We start from the raw sequence: 24,093 nt of genomic DNA, 5'->3' as shown, positions 1-24,093 counted from the left end.
ACTTTTCCCGTCCACCCCCCTGTTGACTTAGTCTTCCCAGCGGGGCAGTCATGCAAGGCTGTGCCAAACTGAGAGGGTACACCGGGTCTCAGGGTGTGTGTATGTCAGGGTGTGTGTGTGTGTGTGTGTGTGTGTGTGTGTGTGTGTGTGTGTGTGTGTGTGTGTCAGGGTGTGTGTGTTGTATGTGTCAGAATGTGTGTTGTGTGTGTCAGGATGTGTGTTTGTGTCAGGGTGTGTGTGTGTGTGCTAGGATGTGTGTGTGTGTCGGTGTGTGTGTGTGTTGTATGTGTCAGAATGTGTGTTGTGTGTGTCAGGTTGGGTGAGTTTCTGCTTAGCCTCCTGTGTGTTCTAAATGTGTGTTTCTGCCTGGTCTCAGGGTGTGTGTGTGTGTGTGTGTGTGTGTGTGTGTGTGTGTGTATGTGTTTCTGCTCAGTCTCCTGTGTGTTGCTCTAAATATGTGTTTTGTGTCTAGTCTCAGGGTAGTGTGTGTGTGTGTTTATGCCCAGTCTCCTGTATATTCTTTAAAGTTTGTGTTTCTGTGCAGTTTCATATGTGCTGTTCAGTGTTTGTATGTTGTTCTGAGTGAGTGTCGGTGTGTGTTTCTGCCCAGTGTTGTGTGCTGTTGTTCTGAGTGTGTGCTGTTCTGATATCAAGTATAGAGCCCACTCAAGAAAATCTGGAGTCCATTATTCCCCAGAGGGAAAGCTACTAGTATGTGTTAGGGGAGTTGGGCAGTAGTGCAGCAGGTTAAGTGCAAGTGGCACAAAGTGCAAGGACTGGGGTGTAAGGATCCCAGTTCGAGCCCCCAGCTCCCCACCTACAGGAGAGTTGCTTCACAGGTGGTGAAGCAGGTGTGCAGGTATCCATCTTTCTCTCCCCCTGTCTATCTTCCCCTCCTTTTTCCATTTCTCTCTGTTCTATCTAACAATGACAACATCAATAACTACAACAATAAAAAAACAAGGGAAAATAAATAAATATTTTAAATTTTTTTTAAAAACTAGCATGTGTGAGAACCACACACATCCTGACTCTGCTATCCACTAGTCTGTAACCTTGCATTCTTTTAATTAACTAACTAATTAATTAAGGAGGATGGAGGGGGAGAGAGACACCAAGAAACCATAGCGCCAAAGCTCCCTTCAGTGCAATGGGGAGCAAACTAGAGTCTCACTCATGGTGAAGCAGCTCACTATCAAAATGAATTCTTTTTTATCGAACTCAGGACTCCATGCTTGAGAATTCAGTGCTTCATCCATTGCGCCACCTCCCGGACCACAGTGAATTCTTTTGTTCACCTTTTGTAACCTTGTGTTCTTTTTTAAATGTTTTATTTCTTATTAATGACTTAATACTGATTTCTAAGATTGTAAGTGGGAACAATTGTAATAGCGGTGTAATTCCATACAGTTCCCACCACCAGAATTCTGTATTGCATCCTCTCCATTGGAAACGTCCCTATTGTTTATAACCCTCTGGGAGAATGGACCAAAACTCTTTCTGGTGTGTACAAGGTGGGAGTCCTGGCTTCTGAAATTGCTTCTCAGTTAGACATGGGCATTGGCAGGTTGATCTATACCCCCAGCCTGTTTCTTTTTATTTATTTATTTATTTTTTACATTTTTACTTGTGATTGATAGTTATAAGATTGTAAAATTACAGGATATATTTTCTTTTTTTACATTTTTATTTATAGAAAGAAAACTCTAACAAAACCATAGGATAAGAGGGGTATAACTCCACACAATTCCCACCACCAGAACTTCCCATCCCTCCCCTGATAGCTTTCCTATTCTTTATCCGTCTGGGAGTATGGACCAGGATCATTATGGGGTGCAGAAGGTTGAAGGTCTGGCTTCTGTAATTGCTTCCCTGCTGAACATGGGTGTTGGCAGGTCGATCCATACTCCCAGCCTATCTCTCTCTTTCCCTAGTGGGGCAGGGCTCCAGGACACACTGATGAGGTTGTCTGCCCAGAGGAATCTGGTTGGCATCATGGTAGCATCTGGAACCTGTTGGCTGAAAAAAGAATTAACATATAATGCCAAACAAACTGTTGACTGTTTCTATCTTTCCCTAGTAGGGTAGGGCTCTGGAGAGCTGAGGTCCAGGAAGCATCTGCCCAGGGAAGTTAGGATGGAATCATAGTAACATTTGCAACTTGTTGGCTGAAATGCAGTAAGATATAAAGCAGGACAAAATGTTTAATAAGCAGGAACCATAGAGTTGGAATAGAGCAGGTGAAGGTAGGAACCTTTGGGTAAAAGGAAGCTAGGGAGTCTATTTTCAGAATGGCCCTAGGAGCCTATGTATTACTAATCTTTGCTTGAACTTGATAGCTAACATGGGGGTGGGCCAGAAATACTGTCTGGGAAGATGAGGTCAGACATAGTGAGTAGAACTAAGAAGGAGGAGTAGGGCAGAGAGTTTCTCTCAAACTTGAAGAAGACATGCAAATGCAATGAACTGCCACAATGATCTAATCCAGGGCCCTTATCCATTCATATTTAGCACAGGAGCCTGTACTACCTCTGAGTTCCTGTCAGTCTGAGCTCACAGTCCATAGTGACAGCTGAGAACATTCTAGGTTGCACTCATATCAGAGCTAGTCTTCCTTGAGTGACAGAATAGGATGAGCCAGCCTCCCTTGGGAGAGTGGGGAAGTTCCTATCATTGCTATTTCATAGTGAGGGGACTGTCCTGAAGAAGCCTACAGAAGAGCTGATAATGACTTTCCTAATGGGTGTGACCAATGATGGTAGAGAAAGGGATCTATCAGAGGTTGAGGCCCATATTACCTGTGGGGAGAATCCAAGGACTGCTTGTCTATAACCTTGTATTCTTTTTTTTCTTTAAAAAAAATTTTTTTTATTGTCTTTATTTATTTATTGGATAGAGACAGACAGAAATTGAGAGGAAGGGGGAGGGAGAGAGGGAGAGGGACAGAGAGACACCTACAGCACTGCTTTGCCACATGCAAAGCTTTCCTCCTGCAGGTGGGTTTGGGTCTGATGTGTGCTTGAGCATGGATGGCTGACCCCTCCCCCCCCAAGTTCGTCTGTCAGTCTCCCCTTGGCATGTCAGCCTTGTGGTCGATCTTGATGTGGCAAGAGTACGTGGGGGATTCCAACCTTCCTATCAGTCTCGCCACATCACCCACCCTCCCCCCTTTCTGGTGGGCTTCTCCTTCCTTGTATTTCTATTTCCCTGTTCCTGCATCACCATCCACACCCTCTCATTGCCTTGCTCTCTTTTCCCTTATAAGGAGATACTGACCTCGTTGGCCAGCTGGCTACTTCCCCAGCACCGCTACCCCTTTATAAATTTGCAACTGTGTCAATAAAGATGTTTCATTCCTCACAACGGGACCCTAAAGAGGTTTGTGTATCGTCCGCTGCCACGATATGCTGGAAGACCCCTTTAGTAAGCTCACTCCTGCTTCGTCCCCCCCCATGAATCCCAACATCTGGCGCCCAACGTAGGGGCACCCCCAACAGGTGGAGCCTGGAGGCATGAACCCTGGCCCCTGTGCACTGTAACATGTGCGACCAACGTGTGCCACCCCAGGCCCCCTTCTAACCTTGTATTCTTTATCTTCTAGAAATGTGTATTCTTTATTACACTGGGAGTAACACCAGAGGAGTTTCTGGTTTTTTTTTTTTTTTTTAAGATTTATTTATTTATTTATAAAAAAGATACGAGAAAGAGCCAGACATCAGTCTGATATATATGCTGCTGGGGATTGAACTCAGAACCTCATTGTTTGAGAATCCAGTGCTTTATCCTCTGTGTCACCTCAAGGAACTCCCAGAGCAGTTTCTGTCAGGACTAAAATCCCATGTCATCTCTGCTAATAGTGACAGAAACAAGCTTACAGGGCTCACTCTGCTAAGCTTGTTGTTTGTTGACTAGTCTAATTCTACAGAGTTCCATTGAAGTAGGTCCTTTTGTTGAGACCGCTTTTTATCTCATCGAGGTACAGAAGCAAAGGTCACTCACCTTGCAAATAGCAGGCCTTCTTAACTTCAACTGGCTTTGTATTACTCTCATCTCTTCCCTCAGATGTTCAGATTTGTCTCATCTTCTGGAACTTTAACCTTTACTCTGCCATAGTGTGTCCAGATATTTCAGAATGAATGTATCCAGTAGAAAAGTAGTTTGGAAGTTAACTAAAACTGTGCTTGTCTCTAAAAATTACTAACAGTGGCTCTTGGAGATTTTGGGTGACAAGGGTTTTTTTTTTAGCTAAAAAAAATCCTTAATGCATAAGAAAGTAGGGAGAAGGTGCTGGGTGGTGCACATAGTACTAAGCACAAGGACTCAGATTCGAGCTTCTGGTACCTCCCCACCTGCAGGGGGGGACGCTTCACAAGCACCAAAGCAGGGCTGCAGGTGTCTATCTTTCTCCCTCTCCTATCTCAATCTCTGTGCCATTCAAAGTAAAAAATGGCCGCCAGGAACAGTAGTTCAGTACTGCTGGCACCAAGCCCTAGCGATAACCCTGGAGGCAAGTTTTTTTTTAAAAAAAAGTAGTGGCTTTTTAGGCAACTTGACAGGCTGGTGGTGAAGATATCTGGGGCCTTTGGAGGTTCTTCTGACATGTTACAGGTCACACTGAGGAAGCAAGCCCTACTAACAAGTCTGGGCTGCATTTGTCACTGAAATAAAGTTCACAGTGCTTCTTGGCTTCTCAGTGTGTTCCTTGTGGACTCAGTTTGCTTTCTATCTGCCACGTTCCCCAGCTGTGTGTTTCTAAGTATAACTGCCTGATATCCAAAGACAAATCTCTGGACTCATATTTATTCAACACGCATGAGGTGTCATGACAGCATGGTAGGTGCTGGTGGTATGAAAAAGAAGACTTTAATATTGTCCTGTGTCTGGAGAAGTGTATAATTTGTTGCTGAAGTGAGTCGAATGTACAGCATGGGCACTTCTCTGCCTGGGAGTGAGGATGGAACTCATCTGAAAGGCTGAGCAAGAATCTGATCCAGGGAAGAGTGAGCAGCAGAGGAAATAGCCTCTTGACCACATATGATGGCGGAACTATCTGTGAGTGGCCTTCACTATCATGACATGGGGACTCTGCCTGCAGGCAACGTAGTGATTTTTCTATATTTTCTTTTTTTCAGATTTTTAAGAATTTTTTATGAGAGAGAGGAGGAAAAGAGTGAGACCAGAGTATTACTCAGTTCTGGCATATAGAAGTACCAAGGATGGAATCTGGGGTTGTTTGGATCCTCAGGCATGCAAGTCCTATGTTCTAAGACTGAGTCACCTTTCTAGCCTGAAGATTTATTTATTTATTATGATGAGGGAGACACACATCTGTAACATATATGACACTGGAGATCAAAGCTGGGATTCCATGCATACAAATCCAGTGCTATATTGATGAATCTATCATAAATACGGCTTTAGATTGATTACTTAATCTATAAAGTAATGGGATTGGCCCAGCTCAGGGCACTGAATGGATCACAGAGATCTAGTGCCAGAAGATATTTGGTCTCAGTTATTGGAGGGTCTTGGGGATATTGAGGACTACCTATGGGCAGCTAAATGCTTGCAAGGTGAAAATATGTCTAGTGTTGTCTTTTTTATTTAGTCTGGGAATACTAGACATGAATGTTTTTGCAGTCTTTTATTTTTTTTAATTATTTATTTTATTTATTTATTCCCTTTTGTTGCCCTTGTTGTTTTCTTGTTGTAGTTATTGTTGTTGTAATTGATGCCGTCCTTCTTGGATAGGACAGAGAGAAATGGAGAGAGGAGGGGAAGACAGAGAGGGGCAGAGAAAGACAGACACCTGCAGACCTGCTTCACCCACCGCCTGTGAAGCGACTCCCCTGCAGGTGGGGAGCCGGGGGCTGGAACCCGGATCCTTAAGCCAGTCCTTCGCTTTGCGCCACCTGCACTTAACCCGTTGAGCTACCGCCTGACTCCCGTTATTATTTTTTTAATGTTGTAATTAATCAGAACATTATTATAACGCCATCTAAGTTAATCCCAGGAAACAGGGCTGCCAGTTGTGGTCACTGAACTGAATGACTCTAAGTACCTAGTCCAGCACTGTATAACTCCCTGAAGCTCAGGAAATAGCACCAGGACTCCCTCCATTTGTTTAGTAATCAGGACTGTTACATGACTTAGTTGTAGGTTTGTATCTTATCAGCACAATTAGAACTGTCTTTTCTTACGTTTTACCTTATTTACTCTCCAAACACAACTCAGACTTCTTTTTTCTCCTTTCCCTGATTTTTATGTTGTAAATAACTGGCATTGCCTTAGCAGTATGGTATGAAACACTTTCTTTCTTTTTTTTAAGGCATCTGTATCCATTGGGAATTGTACCTGTTTACTTTTTCCACCTGGCAGCTGTCCACAGGAAGCCAGGCATGTCTAACCCTCTTACTTTACAGAATTTATTTGGTGATAACCTAGAAACATTTTATTGGAATGGTACCTCTCCCACTCCACCCTGCAATCCATTTTCTAGACATGATTGAGCAATATGAACTATATTAATTATAAGTCACCATCAAATGAGTTGGCTCCTGATCCAAGGGATTAAGGCTTACTCTCCACCTCTTGTGTTTGATTTCCAGAGATATCTGCCTCTTAATTGCTCAGTTAAAACCACATCTACCACATTCAGAATTTACGGGGGATTTGATTTGGGCAGAGTACATGAATACACAGATTATACAGAGGGAAGGAAGTTATGTATTTTTTTTGACATCTTTTTACAGGTACTACAGATTTTGTGTAAGAGACGGTCCTGGCAGCTAGACTGATCATATGAAATAACACATGTTCAATGCACATCAGGATACTTGGTATATAGCAACTGCTTAACAAGTTACAATCACTTCTACTACTAAGAGCCACCATCACTTTCACCTTTAACTGCAGTAAACATAGAATGTGCTAACCTTATTCTCTGAGGGAACTCCATCGAGATTAACTCAATATAATTATTTGACAAATGCTATGGACATGATCTTACTAAAAAGATTGATCAAGTCCAGTATCCTGACTTTTGTCCTGTGACATTAGAACAAAGTACTCAAAGTGTCTTGTGTGTCACAGCTTTGGGACTCTACCAACATATAGGCAGTGGTGAACCATGAGAGATTTTTGCCTTGACTTCTTGCTTTTTTGTTTGCTTTTGCTTTTGCCCTTGTTAAGATAGTGACAGTGACGGTGAAGCAGCAACAATGAATGTGAAAGAGACCAGCTGGTCTTGAACCTGGGCTGTACACATGTCTAAGCAACACACTATCCAAGTGAGCTGTTTAACAGGCACTGTATTGGCTTCTGCATCTCTAAGACAACAGTGTTGATTCACCTTAGAAGACATACACTCAGGGGTCGGGCAGTGGCGCAGTGGGTTAAGCGCATGTGGTGTAAAGTGCAGGTACCGGGGTAAGGCTTCCGGTTCGAGCCCCTGGCTCCCCACCTGCAGGGGAGTCGCTTCACAGGCAGTGAAGCAGGTCTGCGGGTGTCTGTCTTTCTCTCTCCCTCTCTGTCTTGCCCTCCTCTCTCCATTTCTCTCTGTCCTGTCCAACAATGAACAATGTCAACAATGGCAATAATAACCACAGCGAGGCTACAACAACAAGGGCAACAAAAGGGGGAAAAATGGCCTCCAGGAGCAGTGGATTCGTGGTGCAGGCACTGAGCCCAGCAATAATCCTGGGCTTGAACCCAGGTCTTTGAGTCACCTCCCAGGCAAGGACTGAACTATTTCATAAGGTAAGAAAGGCGTTAAAATGTTCATCTTGGAGAATTCTCTGGCACAGTAAGACAGCCTTTAAAGCATATGGAACATACTCTATAAATGTCTGTCCCACCTCCCTTTCCTCCCTCAAAAAGAAGGATTCATAGTGATAGGAATTTCTGGCGGCACCCAAAGGGTTTGTCTCATCTGTGAAAATGTGTTTTAAGAGGCTCATGCTGATATTTTTATTTTCATATTTATTTATGTCTCATAAATATGCACATAGCCTCTGCGACTATCTACTTCAAAGGGAATGTAAATGACCAATGTGCCTAACCCTTCAAGTACGTCAAGATATACATTTCAAATAAGAGTCTATGGCTTTTTAATATTTATCTATTTGACAATAGAGAGACATCAGAGCACTGCTCATTTCTGGTTTACAGTGGTGCTAGGGATTAAACCTGGGACCTTTGTTACCTCAGGCATAAAGTCTTTTTGCATAACCATTATGCTATCTTCCCAGCCCTACAACCTCACTTTTTTTTCCTTCCTTCAGGGTTATCACTGTGGCTCTGTCCCTGCACTACTAATCCTGGAGGCCATCTAACTGTTAAATAGCTGTTTCTCATCTAGGCCGAGAGGGCCACAATGGCCAAATCTAGACTTTATTCTTCTTCAAATTATTACCAAATACGAAATCTGTTGTGCATGTCATATTTATAGGCAGACAGAACCGCCCGTCTTCTAGATTTACAACCCTGTAGTTAGACATGCAACATTTTATATTTCCTTGAGTAGCATTTCCTAGAGTTTCCAAAATTTCAAGCACTGAAGATAAATTGTCTTTGCCCTTTAAAAAAGGCCTTAGGAGGAGTCCGGCGGTAGCGCAGTGGGTTAAGCACACATAGCACCAAGTACAAGGACTGGCGTAAGGATCCCGGTTTGAGCCCCTGGCTCTCCACCTGCAGGGGAGTCGCTTCACAGGCAGTGAAGCAGGTCTACAGGTGTCTGTCTTTCTCTCTCCCCCTCTCTCCATTTCTCTCTGTCTTATCCAACAGTGATGACATCAGTAACAGCAACAATAACTACAACAACAATAAGAAAACAACAAGGGCAACAAAAGGTAAAAAAAAAGAACTTATTTCAAAAAAGAAAAAGAAAGAAGGAAGGAAGGAAGGAAGGAAAGAAAGAGGGAGGAAGGAAGGAAGGAAGGAAGGAAGGAAGGAAGGAAGAAAGAAAGAAAGAAAGAAAGAAAGAAAGAAAGAAAGAAAGAAAAAAAGAAAGAAATGCAGGCTTTAGGGGCTGGCCGGGTAGCCCACTGGGTTAAGTACACATAGTGCAAAGTGCAAGGACTGGCTCAAGGATCCTGATTGGAGCCCTCCTCCCAACCTGCAGGGGGTCACAAGCTGTGAAGCAAATTTGCAGGTGTCTATCTTTCTCTCCCCCTCTCTGTCTTCCCCTCCCCTCTCCATTTCTGTCAGTCCTATCCAACAACAACAGCAGCAACAGTAACAGCAGCAACAACAATGGAAGACAGATGGCCACTAGGAGCAGTGGATTCATGGTGCAGGCACCAAGCCCCAGCAATAATCCTGGAGAGAAAAAAAAAAAAAACTTAAATGGTCAAAGGTACAAACTTCTGATTATAAAATAAATATTCCCTGGCGATATAGTGTACAGTGTGGTAGCCACAACTGATAATACTCTATTGTATCAATATATTTGAAAGTTGCTAAGAAAGTAGACCTTGAAGTTTCTCATGGTAAGGAAAATAAATCCCATGCCTGAGGATCTGGGCTCAAGCCCCCAGTCACCTCCTGCAAGGAGGACACTTCTTGTGTGTTGTAGCAGGTCTGCAGATATCTGTCTTTTCCTCCCCTCTCTGTCTCCCCCACCCCTTTCAATTTCTTTCTGTCCCATCAAAATAAAAATAGACAAAAGAAAAAAAAAACAGGAAAAAAAAATGGCTGTCTCATGCAGGCACTGAACCACAGTCATAACCCTGGTGGTGGAAGGAAGGAAGGAAGGAAGGAAGGAAGGAAGGAAGGAAGGAAGGAAGGAAGGAAAGAAGGACGAACGGATGGAAGAAAGATTGTAGCTATGTGCTGATGGATGCAGGTTAGACTTCTTGTAGTGACCACTTCAGAATTATACATAAAAAAATCATTAAATGGGAGTTGGGCGGTGGCGCAGTGGGTTAAGCACAGGTGGTGCAAAGCTCAAGGACCCGCGTCAAGGATCCCAGTTCCAGCCCCCAGCTGCCCACCTGCAGGGGAGTCACTTCACAGGCGTTGAAGCAGGTCTGCAGGTGTCTGTCTTTCTCTCCCCCTTCTCTGTCTTCTCCTCCTCTCTCCATTTCTCTCTGTCCTATCCAACAACGATGACATCAATAACAACAATAATAACCACCACAATAAAACAACAAGGGCAACAAGAGGGAATAAATAAATATTTTTTAAATCATTATATAAGATACTCGAAGCTGATATAATAGCCGGTTGTGACTGTATCTCAATTTAAAAAGAAAAGAAAAAATTGAAGGGCTGAGTAGTGATGCACATGGTAGAGCTCACATATTGACACATATTGCAGTGTGCAAAGACCTGAGTTCAAGCACTAGTCCCTTCCTAGGGGTGGGGAAGCTTCACAAATGATGAAGCAGTGATACAGCTGTCGCTCTCTTTATCCCTAGCTCCCCCTCCCCTATTGACTTCTCTCTGTCTGTCTCTACCCACTAAATAAATAAATAAATAAATAAATAAAGTTTAAAAGACATGTTTGAGCTTGGGAGATAACATAACTGTTACTCAAAAAGACTTTCATGCCTTTCAGGCACCAAAGCTGTCAGGTTTAATTCCCAGCACCATCATAAGCGAGAGCTAAGCAGCGCTCCAGAAGGAAGAGAAGGAGGAGAAAGAAGAAAGACATGTTTTAAAAAATAGGAAGAAGTTACAAACAACTACAAAACAGAATAGTTTAAGAACAGTCTTCTTCTTCTTCTTCTTCTTCTTCTTCTCCTTCTCCTTCTCCTTCTCCTTCTCCTTCTCCTTCTCCTTCTCCTTCTCCTTCTCCTTCTCCTCCTTCTCCTCCTCCTCCTCCTCCTCCTCCTCCTCCTCCTCCTCCTCTTCCTCTTTCTCCTTCTCCTTCTCCTTCTTCTTCTTCTTCTTTTGAAAAATAAAACCTAATCCAAGGAGAGGGAATAAAATGACTTCAAAAACATGCCTGGATCTGGCCTCAAACTGTTGTATGGTTTTTATTTTATTTACTTCCATAACCTTAGGCACCATACACTCACCCCCACATCCAGGGCTCAGGAACACCTTGTGTGAGGCACACAACACAAAGGGAGTGCTTTGTGGGTGCCTAGAGGGCCCTGTGCTTAGTAACCCTGTTGTAAGGGTGACCACAGATTGTGGGAGGTGGCACTTCCATCCGCCTCAGGTAACAAAATCAGTGGTGATGATGACTAACTTACAGTACTGGTATCTCTCAATCTCTGAGTTCCTCCTCTGTTCTGACACATCTTTTTTCTTCAGAGGAAATAGGAACAAGCTCAAGCAAGAGTTTCTGAGGAAGGAAGCCTCTGTCATTGATTAACTCATTCATTGCCAGACTCCCGTGAAGCAACAGGGGCCCACAATTAAGGAAAACACAAATGAGCTCAAAACACATTTAGAAAACTTTTCAGTGACAAGTTCGTAGTTCAAGAGAATGCTCAAGAAGTTGGGGGCATGCTTCTAAACTTTGAAACAGATTTCATGTAGAGCAAATACTATGTTATCACTCTCAATTTTTTCCTTTGGAGGTAGACACTTTTTTGGAGGTAGACAGCTTCTGGGCCTTTGAGCTAGTTGTTAACCATAGCTAAGCATCAGTTTTCTCATCTTCTAATGGAAATAAAATATTTACCTTACAAGCTTGTTCATCAACATTAGACAAGATCACCAATACTAACTAGATCGTCTTTAGTAGATTTAAAAACAAAACAAACAAACAGGTCCCAGACACATGGTCCCCATGGTTCCCCAATGCCGAGAACCATGTGTCAGGAGACATTCATGGTCATGCACACTATTTTACACCCAAGGAGTCCTTATGGACATTTGAGTGTATTTTTTTTTTCCCTCCAGGTGAAGCAGGGCTGCAGGTGTCCCTCTGTCTCCTTCTCTCTCTAAATCCTCCCCCTCTCAATTTCTCTGTCTCTATCCAATAATTAATAAATATTAAAAGTAAGAAAAAATTAAAAACAACAACAACAAAAACCTGAGGTTCTAAGTTTGATGCCCAGCATTGCCTATGCCAGAGCCATGCTCTGGCTTTCTCTTTTTCATTAATAAATAAATAAAGTATTAGACAATATAATTCAGACAAGTTAAGCAGCTAGTTGGCTTAACATCTGTCAGAATGTGACCAAACCAGAGAACTAACCCAAACCTGATTCCATAACTTGTGCCGGTTATACATTTCTGATCAGGAACATTTACCTGTTTTTGTTACTACCTTTTACTACCTTGCTTTTTTTTTTTTTCATTACTGCCTTTTATTTTTTTCGTAGCTTTCCTCCATCGTTTGATGTTTAAGTCTGCAAGTCACTGGTGAATCTTGCTTCCAAAATGAGGTGCAAATTAAAGTGAATGGGACCATTACCATCATTTCACCACCTTCATCATTATAATCAGAGAACAGGCGCGGTGGGATTAAGCCTGCACTTACATGGATTTCTTTTTCTAGGCACCACACAGAGTGATTTGGATAGAGGTGATTTCTGTTTTTTCTAGGGCTAGATGATGAGTTCCAGAGGATATGAAATTTAATTAGAAACAACGAAGGAAGTATGATCGAGGAATTTTGTGTTTGTAAGACAGATGGAAATTACCTTGGAAACTAAAGCTGCTCTGGGCAACTAGGGTGTGACTTGGAAGAGTGCTTCAAGTAGGAAGTCACATGAAGATAGAATTGCTGAATGCAGCAAGGTGTGTGTGTGTGTGTGTGTGTGTGTGTGTGTGTGTGTGTGTGTTCTCGTGTATCTGAGGAGATAAAGAGGGAGAGATGAATAAGAGGACCATAGTGAGTCATGACATTTCCGTGGAATCATTATCTTTCCTTGTTACCACGACAACTCTGGACTCCATTCTTTTCAGTGGGGTTCCCACACTTCCTACGTTGGTGCTCTGCTAATTTGAAGATAACTCTTCATTGAGTCTCAGTCTGCAAAAGGTAACCAGAAAGGACCTTATTTATTTATTTATTTATTTATTTTCTTCACTCACTCAATTTGTAGCCCCATTGATGAGCTTCTCCTCTGCCCTAGCCCTACAGGATCTCTTTTCATAGCTAAGCCAAACAGTGTTTTTAAGGGCTTCTGGTCCTGAAAGCTGGGGCCAGGGAAGGAAGTAGGAAATGAGGGGAGGGGACCAGTGGCACAAAGTTAGAGAAGATTTCTGAAGTGACATAAAGTTAGTTAGAATTGAAATAATCTCCACTTGAAGGCAGCTCTCCACTTACTAGTAATTAAGCATCTGGAACAAAAAAGCAGTTTGTTTTGTACCATGTTGGAAAGCTTTTTTTTTTTTTTTTTTTTACATGAACCACATCCCAGGGTCAGGACATCCAGGTTTTGAGCCTTTGTAAATGGCTTGCTCTGGAACACAGTTTGGTGTCAGTACATAGGAACTGAGAAGTGTGCCAAACAGTGAGTCATAGCTCTCTTCAGAACACTGTGGGAAAAGGATGGGCAGACTGGTTCAGATAACACTCTGTCCCACCCAGACTCTCATGAAGGCTAGAAACAAATCCATTAAAAATGTTTTTAAAATCTAATTTAACTCAGAAAACAAGATAATGTGCCTCTCTGTTCTTTGATTTCAATTTGGATCCAAAGTCTTGTTTTCTGTTAAATTTCCAGGCTATTTACGTTGTAATTCATCTATAACCCTTTAAGTTTCTTTTCTTCCCTTCTCTTCTCCTTTCTCTTACTCTTCATTCCTTCTTTTTTTCTTTCTTTATTTCTCTTTCTTTCTTAAACTCCCTCCCTTCCTTCCTTCCTTCCTTCCTTCCTTCCTTCCTTCCTTCCTTCCTTCCTTCCTTGCCACGAGGGTTATCAATGGGGCTTGGTGCCTGTATAATGAATCCATTGCTCCTGGATGGCATTCTATTTTTTTCTCCTTTTTAAATTCTTTCCTTTTTATTTGATAGGACAGAGAGAAATTAGGAAGGGAGATAGGGAGGGAGAGGGAAAGAGAGACACCTGCAGCCCTGCTTCACTACCTGTGGAGCTGTCCACAAGCAGGTAGGGATCGGGAGCTTGAACCCAGATCCTTGTGCATGGTACCCTGTGGGCACAATCAGGTGCCTGGCCCCACTCTTGAAATTCCTATGAAATGACATCCTCCTCCTCCTCCTCCTCCTCCTTCTCTTCCTCTTCCTCTTCTTCTTTTTTTCTTCTTCTTCCCCTTCTTTTCCTCTTCTTCCTCTTCCCCTTCTTCTTCTTTCTCTTCCTCTTGTTCTTTTTCTTCTTGCCTTCTCCTCCTCCTTTTCCTTTCTCCTTCTCCCCCTTCCTTCTCCTCTTTTTATTTCTTTATTTTAAATTTTTCTAATCATTTTGTTTTTCAGGTAACCTTTGTTTATAAGATTAAAAATGTTTTAAAAGTATAATTTTATACCTCTTCAAGACATGATACCATACTTCATCCCCACCAAAGCACTAAAGTCTGTTTAGACTCACTCCACCCTTTTAACCAGCATCCCCAGCCCCATTGCCCCTGTGGTCTCAGTTCTGCAGTCTGAGTCCAAAGGTTTGTCCTTATTCAGATCTGCTTGTTTCCTTCTTTTGTTTCTTTATTTGCCTCATATGGCAGAGAGAATTTAGTATTTTCCTCTTTTTGTAAAACTATATATATGGTTTAGTGTTAGTGAATTCATTTAATTGTTACTTATCCAAAAAGTTCTTTATCATACCTTCACAATTGACTGATATAAGCTAGCTGACTAGAGTAGTTTTTGGTGAAGGTCGTTTCCGTTCACAGTCTTTAGTATGCCTTGCTAGTTCATTTTAGTCTCTAGAGTCCCTGCTGAGAAATCAGTGGATAGTTTTATGGGAGTAAGCTTGTGGGTGGCTCTGCTTTCTCTCCATCTGCTTTTAATATTCACTCTGTACTTATTTATTATTAATATTTATTTATTTATTTATTTATTCCCTCTTGTTGCCCTTATTGTTTTATTGTTGTAGTTATTGATGTCGTTGTCATTGGATAGGGCAGAGAGAAATTGAAAGAGGAGGGGAAGACAGAGGGGGGAGAGAAATATAGACGCCTGAAGACCTACTTCACTGCCTGTGAAGTGACTCCCCTACAGGTAGGGAGCCAGGGGCTCAAACCCGGATCCTTATTCCGGTCTTTCTGCTTCGCACTACGTGCACTTAACCCGACCCCCCCCAAAAAAAAAAAAAAAAACCTTTTTTTTTTAAGGTTTAAGAAGGCAATAGATAATTATTATTATAACCAAGTTATCTGGGCACTTGATTTACTTTGAGAATCCCATGGTTAAGATTTACTTTATTGGGGGCTGAGTGGTGGCGTAACTGGTTGAGCCAAATGTTAAAATGTGCAATATATATTATAAATTTATTAGATATATTATTTTTTTAAGCAGAGCACTTCTCAGCTCTCCCATAAGGTTCTTCTTCTAGCGTTTGCCCTTCTTCCGTAGCCAGTCAACAGCGTCAGGTTGAGCCTGATGTAAAGTTTCGAGACCTCCTTTGAATCTGGAGAGGTGGCAGTCGTTGACTATGTGGGTCATAGTCTGTCTGTAGCCTCAGGGGCAGTTCGGGTCATCTCTGGCTCCCCAGCGATGGAACATAGCGGTGCACCGGCCATGGCCTGTTCGATAGCGATTGAGGAGGGCCCAATCATAACGTGCTAGGTCAGAGCCGGGTTGACACTTGCAGGGGTCTGCGATGAGGTATTTGTTCTTTACCTCAGCTGACTGCCAACTCTGTTTCCAAGAGTCTGGAACAGAGAAGTTCAGTGTAGGCGTAGGGGACCAGATTGGGTGATGAGACGTCAAGCGTTGGACAGGGTGGGCGAAGATATCCGCGTATATTGGCAGGTCCGGTCGAGCGTAGACGCTGGAAACGAACCTAGATGATGCCACATCCCGACGAATATCTGGCGGGGCGATGCCGCTAAGAACTGGCAGCCATGGAACCGGGGTGGAATGGATGGTTCCAGAAACCATCCCCATGGAGGAATATAACTTCGAATCGACCAAGTGGACATGGGGGCCACGGAACCATACTGGGGCACAGCACTCCGCAGTGGAATAGCACAATGCCAGAGATGATGATCGTAGCGCGGAAGCGCTCGCGCCCCATGAGGAGCCGGCCAGTCCTGCAACGATGCCATTCCTCTCGCCCACCATCGCTGCAGTTTTTATGAGATGTTCGTGAAATGACAGAGTGCGATCGAGAGCAACGCCAAGATAGACTGGCCGGGCTCCACGCCGGACTCTCGCATCGCCAAGCTGCACATCAAGCTCACGTGAGGCCGAGGCATGATGTAGATGGAAAACAGATGACACCGTTTTAGCAGTGCTAGGGATTAGTCGCCATTTTTTACTGTAATCAGATATCAGAGACATGTCTTTCGTGAGTGTTTCCTCGAGGATGTCGAACTTTGATGCCTGAGTTGTACAACAGATGTCATCGGCGCAGATGAACCTCCTTGAAGAAGTTTCTGGGAGGTCATTGATGCAAACATTAAATAGCGTAGGAGCCAGAACAGAGCCCTGGGGGAGGCCACCTGAGACAAGTCTCCATCTGCTAGACCTGTCACCCAGATGCACCCGGAATCTTCTGCTTTGGAGAAGAAACGATATAGTGTTGGCCACCCATGGAGGCAGGCATCTTGAGATCTTGACTAGGAGACCATGGTGCCAGACCGTGTCATAGGCTGCTGCGAGATCAACAAAGACAGCACCCGTCTTTAAATTCTTCTGGAATCCACCTTCAATGTAAGTTGAGAGGGCCAGGGCCTGTTCGCAGGTAGATCTTCCTGGGCGGAAACCAGCCTGGGCGGGTGATAGGAATTTCTCTGTAAGATGAGAAATATGTGACAGAAGCAGCCCCTCAAGGAGTCTGCAACACATGGAGAGGAGAGAAACTGGTCCACAGCTGGCAGCCAGTGTTGGGTCTTTTGGTCTCAAAACCGCTATAATCTTCTATAACTCTGGGCATAGACTCAGATTCCAAGATGTGGGACAGGAATGAAGCGAGCCACTTCTTTGCCGCGGGGCCCAGGCTAAGAATGAGTTCTGGGGTGATGTCATCCCATAAGGTGGTGCCAGGGATTGAACCTGGAATCTCTGAGCCCTGACATGAAAGTCTTTTGCATAGCCATTATGCTATCTCTCTAGCATATTCATTTATTATTATTTTATTTATTGCCACCAGGGTTATCGCTGGGACTCAGTGCCAGCACTACAAATCCACTGCTTATGTGGATGCGGTTTTATGTGGTTCCTAACAGCCCTTTTCTTTTCTTTTCTTTTTCCTTTTTTCCTCTTTCAACTATATTTGATAGGACAGAAAGAAATTGGGAGGAGAGGGGCAGGTAGAAAGGGAGAGAGAAAAAGAGACACCTGCAGATCTGCTTCACTGCTCATGAAATGTCTGCCTTGCAGGTGATGAGTGGGGGCCTTGAACCTGGGTCTTTTCATGATTATGTGTGTGCACTCCCAGAGTATGCCACCACCCTTCCTCTCTCCTTTTAAATAAATAAATAAATTATTTTATTTATTTTATTTTTGAGAGAGATGCAGAGAGAGAAAGACACAGAGAGAAACACCAGAGCACTGCTCAGCTCTGGCTTATGATGGTGTGGGGGATTGAACCTGGGACTTCGGAGCCTCAGGCATGAGAGTCTGTTTGCATAACCATTACACTATCTACCCCCACCCTCCTCTCTCCTTTTTATCTTTAATCTTTGCAATTTTAATGATTGTGTGTCTGGGTGAATTCATATTTGGATCTATCTTCCTTGGAGCTCTTAGAGCTCCCTGCTTCCTGCATCTGAGGGTCTATTTCCTTGTTCAGTTTGGGAGATTTCTTGGCAAATATTCATGTTGGTCTTTTAAAGTTTATTCACTAAGTGAATGTACAAAAGCTGATTTTTGTGATCCGAGGGTAGTTCCTAACTTTGGAAACAACACCACACAGAGGGATTCGATCATATATAAATAATGTGTGTGTGAGTACTGTCTAGCCAACCTTCATATAGCCACACTGTGCATGGACTGCTTCAGGATGACTGTATGAACATGGCCCTTTATTGGGGGAAACTATCCTCATCACAGCGGATAGTGCCACTCTAGGAATTATCAGTGATTCCTCTGTCAATCTTGGAAGAACAAACTATGCTTTTTTTTCTCTGAATTCAATTGACTATGCTTAAAAATCGCATCCACAGAAGCCTGAAGGATTCTCTAAGGACTTCCCATTCAATAAAAGTAACAATATTTTTGTTTTGAACACTTTTCCACATCTCTTTGGTAATCAGTCTAGGATTTCTGATGTTTATATCCTTACGGGTAAACTGACTATATGTCTTCTGATGTAGTAATATTTGCTAGTGGATACATCTCACATGTTCTTAAAAACTTTCTGCTTTAAATTTTAAAATCATATTACTATGATTTTAAAATATTTATTTATTGGGGTATTGCACCAAAATAAAAGACTGGGGTGTAGGGGAGAGTTCAAGTTCTGGAACATGATGGAGGTTGTATTGTTATGTGGAAAACTGGGGAATGTCATGCATATACAAACTATTGTATTTTACTGTTGACTATAAGCCATTAATCCCCAATAAAGAAATCAAAAAATAAAATATTTATTTGATACAACAGAGAAGATTTGAGATGAGAATGGGAGATGAAAAGGGAGAGGAAAAAAAGATACCTGCAGTACTGCTTCACCATGTGCGAAGACACCCCCCCACCCTAACCCCCACCCCGCCACACATCATACAGATGGAACTAGGTGATTGAACCTGGGTCCTTGTACATTGTAAGTTGTGAATTCAACCAGGTTTGCTATCACCCAACTCACATGATCTTAACCTTATCAGAAATGATACATAATGAATCTAAATATGTGTGTTGTGATAGTGGAGTCTATATATAACAAACCTGCAGCCAACATCATATTCCACCAAAACTTTCTTAGCCACTCAGTAAAGTGTTGGAAATTCTTGCCATAGCAATCAGGCAAGGGAAAGGAAGTAAAGGGATACAGACTGGAAGAGAAGTTAAACTGTCACTATTTGTAGACAATATGATAGTATACAGAGAGAAAACTAAAGAGTCAAGCAGGAAGCTCTTGGAAATTATCAGGCAAAATAGTAGTGTCAGGCTACAAAATTAATATTGGTGGCATTCTTTTTTTTTCCCCTTTTTTTTCCCCCTAGTATACTGATCAGCTCTGGTTTATGGTGGTGTAGGGGGACTGAACCTGGGACTTTAGAGCCTCAGGCATGAGAGTCTCTTGGCATAAATATTATACTTCCTACCTCCTGCCCAGCATTCCTTTATGCAAACATTAAATCAGAAGAAGAAGAAATCCAGAAATCAGTCCCATTTACAGCAGCAACAATAAGGTATCTACGAATAAACCTAATAAAAGAAGTGAAAGACTTGTATACTGAAAACTGAATCACTCCTCAAGGAAATAGAAAAATATACAAAAAAGTGAAAAGATAGCCCATGTTATGGGTTGGACTAACTAAGATCATCAAAATGACTACCCAGGACCATATACAGATTCAATGCAATCCCCATCAAGTTCCCACCATTTTTTTTTTTTTTTAAAAGAGAACAGAACTAAAGCTACACAAGTTTATCTGGAACCACAAAACACCTACAGTCACCAAAACAATCTTGAGATGAAAGAACATAACTGGAGGCATCCCACTCCCAGATCTCAAACTATATGATAAGGCCATTGTATCCAAACTGCCCGATACTGGAACAAACACACACACACACACTAACCAGTGGAATAGAAATGAGAGCTCCTAAATAAGCCCCTACTCCTATGGACATCTAAGTTTTGATAAGGGAGCCCAAACTATTAAGTGGAGAAAGGAGAGTCTCTTCAACAAATGGTGTTGGGAAAATTGAGTTGAAATATACAGTATAAATGGAACTGAACCACTACATTTCACCAAACATAAAAGTAAATTCCAAGCAGATCAAGGACTTGGATGTTAGACTAGAAACTGTCAAATATTTATAGAGAAGTACTGGGAAAATTTTTTTTTAAAGATTTTATTTATTCATTCATAAAGATAGGAGAGAGGGGGAAGTGGGGGGGAGAGGGAAAGAGAGAGAGAGAACCAGACATCAATCTGGTACATGTGCTGCCAAGGATTGAATGCAGAATCTCATGCTTGAAAATCCAATGCTTTATCCACTGTGCCACCTCCCGGACCACACGAGAATTCTTTTCCATCTAAGTTTCATAGGCATTTTCAATGACTCAAGTCCAATTGCAAAGAAGACAAAAACAAAATAAACCAATGGGACTACATCAAATTGAAAAGTTACTGTACAGCAAAAGAAACCACCACTCAAATAAAGAAACTCCTTCAGAATGGTAGATTTTTACATGCCATATAGCAGACAAAAGGCTGGTAACCAGAATTTGTAGAGCTCACCAAAGTCAGCAGCAACACAACAAAATGACCCTATACAAAAGTGGGGTGAGCATATGAATAGAATAGTCACCAAAGAAGATATCCAGAAAGCCAACAAACTTATGAAAAAATGCTCCAAGTCATTGATTGTCAAAGAAATACAAATAGAGACAACAATGGGATACCACTTCACTCCTGGGAGAATGTCATACATCAGAAACAATAGCAACAATAAATGCTGAAGAGGCTGTGGGAGTAAGGCAACTCTTCTGCACTGATGATGGGGTTGTAAATTGTTCCAAGCCCTGTGGAGAGCAGTCTGGAGAACTCTCAAAAGGCTAGAAATGGACCTATCCTTTGACCCTGTAATTCCCCTCCTGGCGTATATCCTAAGAAATCGAACACAGTCATCCTAAAAGATCTGTGTATACCTATGTTCATAGCAGCACAGTTTGTAATAGTCAAAACCTAGAAGCAACTTAGATGGTCAGCAACAGATGAGTGGCTAAGAAAGTTTTGGTATATATATACGCACTGGACCTCATCTTGGGTGGAGCTTGAAGGAATTACATTAAGTGAGTTTAGTCAGAAAGAGAAAGATGAATATATGATGATATCACTCATGGAGAGAAGTTGACAAATAAAAAAAGGGAGAAACACAAAGAAGAACATGGACCAGTCTTGGTATACTGCACCAAAGTAAAGAATTCTGGGGTGTGGGGGACATTCTGGTGTGAATGATGGCAGAGGAGAGCCTAGGTTGGGGGTGAGAGTGTTTTGCAGAAAAGTGAGACATTTTACTCGTGTCAAAAACCATGTTTACTGTAAACTAGTAATACCCCAATTAAAAAAGTTTTATGTTAATTTTTTTCCTAGATAGCAACTCATATTGGAAAAAGAAAGGAAAGAAAATTGGGTAAGTACTAAATTCTATTGGATTTGTTGACTTAGAGTATTATTAATTTCATTCTACTGTTGTTTATGATCTACTAGCAGGCTTCACCTCATCTCACCTCTCCTATCCTCTCCTTTCCCCTCCCCTTCTTTTGCTTTATTGATTTCTCTCTCTTCCTCCTCCTTCTTTTTCCCTTTTTCTCCCAAATCATTTATTGGGGGCACAATCATTTACAGTGCAGTTATTGACACATAAGCACAATTTTTCTTCTTTTTATGATAGGTGTCTGTGAAACACTTTCATGCATCATTTAGGTCCATTTTCTCCATCTTGCACCCCAATGACCCTCTCACCCCTTGCTCCTCCAGAGTCATTTGATTTGGTGCAGTAAACCACTTTTTCTTTCTTTATTTTGTTTACTTTGTGTTTAGTTATCTCATGTTTGTCTAATTTTTTAAAAACATTTATTTAGTAAGAGAGAGAGAGGACCAAGACCAAGACCAAGACCAAGACCAAGGTCAAGACCAAGACCAAGACCAAGACCAAGACCAAGGTCAAGACCAAGACCAAGACCAAGACCAAGACCAAGACCAAGACCAAGACCAAGACCAAGACCAAGACCAAGATCAAGATCAAGATCAAGATCAGAGCATTGTTGTGGCCATATGCAAGATCAGGCAATGAAACCAGGGCCTCAGACTTGCAATGCTTGTGCTCTGCCTGTTCTCCCCTAATTTCCTAATATGGAAACTGATTTTAAATGTTCAACTTTTTATGTGTTGTGCTATTTTCAGTTGGATTTAAAAGACTTTCTAGTTTCATTTTGACTCTGGATTGCTGATAAGCACCCCAAATACATGGATGTTTTCCAACCATCATTCTGTCACTTATTTCAAGTTAACTTTTAGTGAGATCAGAACATAAGCTTTATGTGACTAAATTCTTTTTTTTTAATTTATTTTTTATTTAAGAAAGTATAAATTAACAAAACCATAGGGTAGGAGGGCTACAACTCCACACAATTCCCACCACCCAATCTCCATATCCCACCCCCTTCCCTGATAGCTTTTCCATTCTCTATCCCTCTGGGAGCATGGACCCAGGGTCATTGTGGGTTGCAGAAGGTGGATCTGGCTTCTGTAATTGCTTCCCTGCTGAACATGGACATTGACTGGTCGGTCCATACTCCCAGTCTGCCTCTCTCTTTCCCTAGTAGGGTGGGTCTCTGGGGAAGCGGAGCTCCAGGACACATTGGTGGGGTCTTCAGTCCAAGGAAGCCTGGCCAGCATCCTGATGACATCTGGCACCTGGTGGCTGAAAAGAGAGTTAACATACAAAGCCAAACAAATTGTTGAGCAATCATGGACCCAAAGGTTGGAATAGTGGAGAGGAAGTGTTAGGGGGGTACTCACTGCAAACTTTAATGTACTTCTGCTTTCAGGTATATATTTTGCACTAGTTTATGGATACGTGTGAACATATGCTCTCTCTCACAGAACCTGGTCTGTATCTAGGTTTTGGGACTTTGTTAGAAAGTGAACCACCTGGGATGGAATTAGAGAATACTATGTAAGGAAAGGTCTCACCCGAGTAATGAAGCTGAAGGGTTGTCATTCCACACGTGAAGTCTCTGGACACAGTCTGAGCTGTGTAGAGGTGGCAATCGTTGCGTTGATTAGGTTGCGATGACTAAATTCTTTCAAATGTAGTGTGACTTGTTTTCACCCAGAATATGGAATATCTTGAAAAGAATGTCTATGTTGTTAGTGTCCTTCACTTTTTAAGTTTTTATTATTTTTATTATCTTTATTTATTTATTGGATAGAGACAGCAGAAATCAAGATGAAAGGGGGTGATAGAGAAGGAGAAAGATAGAAAAACACCTGCAGACCTGCTTCAACACTCGTGAAGTTTTCCCCCTTCAGGTGGGGACCAGGGCCTTGAACCCAGATCCTTGCACACTGTAACACACTCACCCAACCAGGTGGGCCACCACACTGCCCCTTGTCCTTTACTTTCTTACTTTACTAAGTATAATCACAAGCAGTCCCATTCATTTTTTTTTTCTAAAGTACACATGATAGTTTTTCTTTTAACTGCTGAGCAGTACTCCATTAAATATATGTCCCATGACTTTTTTTTTCTATATTTTTCTTTGTGTGTATTTATAAGACTCAAATGAGTAATTTTTATTTCATTGTTAAAAGCTTCTGTCCATTTCCCTTTGTCTATCTTAGTCTTTCAATCTTTCTTTCTTTTTTCTTTCTTTTTTTTTTGCCTCCAGGGTTATTGCTGGAGCTCAGTACCGACACCACAGACCTACTGTTCTAGAGGCCAGCTTTCTATTTTATAGGATAGGGCAGAGAGAAATTATGAGAGGAAGGGAAGACAGAGAGGAAGAGAGAAAGACACCTGCAGACCTGCTTCACCGCATGTGAAGTGACCTCCCGCCGCTCCCTACAGTTGGGGAGCAAGGGTCTCGAACCTGGATCCTTGTGTAGGCTCTTGCACTTCGTACTGTGTGCGCTTAACCAGGTGCTCCTACCAGACGAGGCCCTATTTTAGTCTTCCTTGTAGTTTTTGTTTTTTTTTTCATGTATTTTAAACTTTTAATCGAGAAAAATGAAAAGGCACCAGAGAAGTACATGGGCTATTTCTACAAAGCTGGCTGACTCCATTACACCTTAATTCTTTAGGATCAGGAAGTAAAGGTAACAGCCTCGTAGTGACCCATCACGAGCACTCATGAGGAACCAAGCCGTTCCTTTAACACTTTGCTTAGA

At 42.2% G+C, this 24,093-nt stretch overlaps 1 protein-coding gene across 1 annotated transcript in view; it reads left to right on the top strand.

The window, feature by feature from the left end:
* The window catches only part of DDAH1 (dimethylarginine dimethylaminohydrolase 1), a 344,576-nt gene that overhangs the window by 1,656 nt on the left and 318,827 nt on the right, over positions 1 to 24,093 (top strand). Inside the window, exon 2 of the mRNA XM_060202273.1 lies at positions 21,292 to 21,331. The gene's annotated coding sequence lies outside the window, so the exon portion shown is untranslated. The remainder of the gene's footprint in view (positions 1 to 21,291; positions 21,332 to 24,093) is intronic.

Source organism: Erinaceus europaeus, chromosome 11, assembly GCF_950295315.1.
Source record: "Erinaceus europaeus chromosome 11, mEriEur2.1, whole genome shotgun sequence".
NCBI classification, from domain to species: domain Eukaryota; kingdom Metazoa; phylum Chordata; class Mammalia; order Eulipotyphla; family Erinaceidae; genus Erinaceus; species Erinaceus europaeus.
This window is presented reverse-complemented; position numbering and strand designations above follow the sequence as displayed.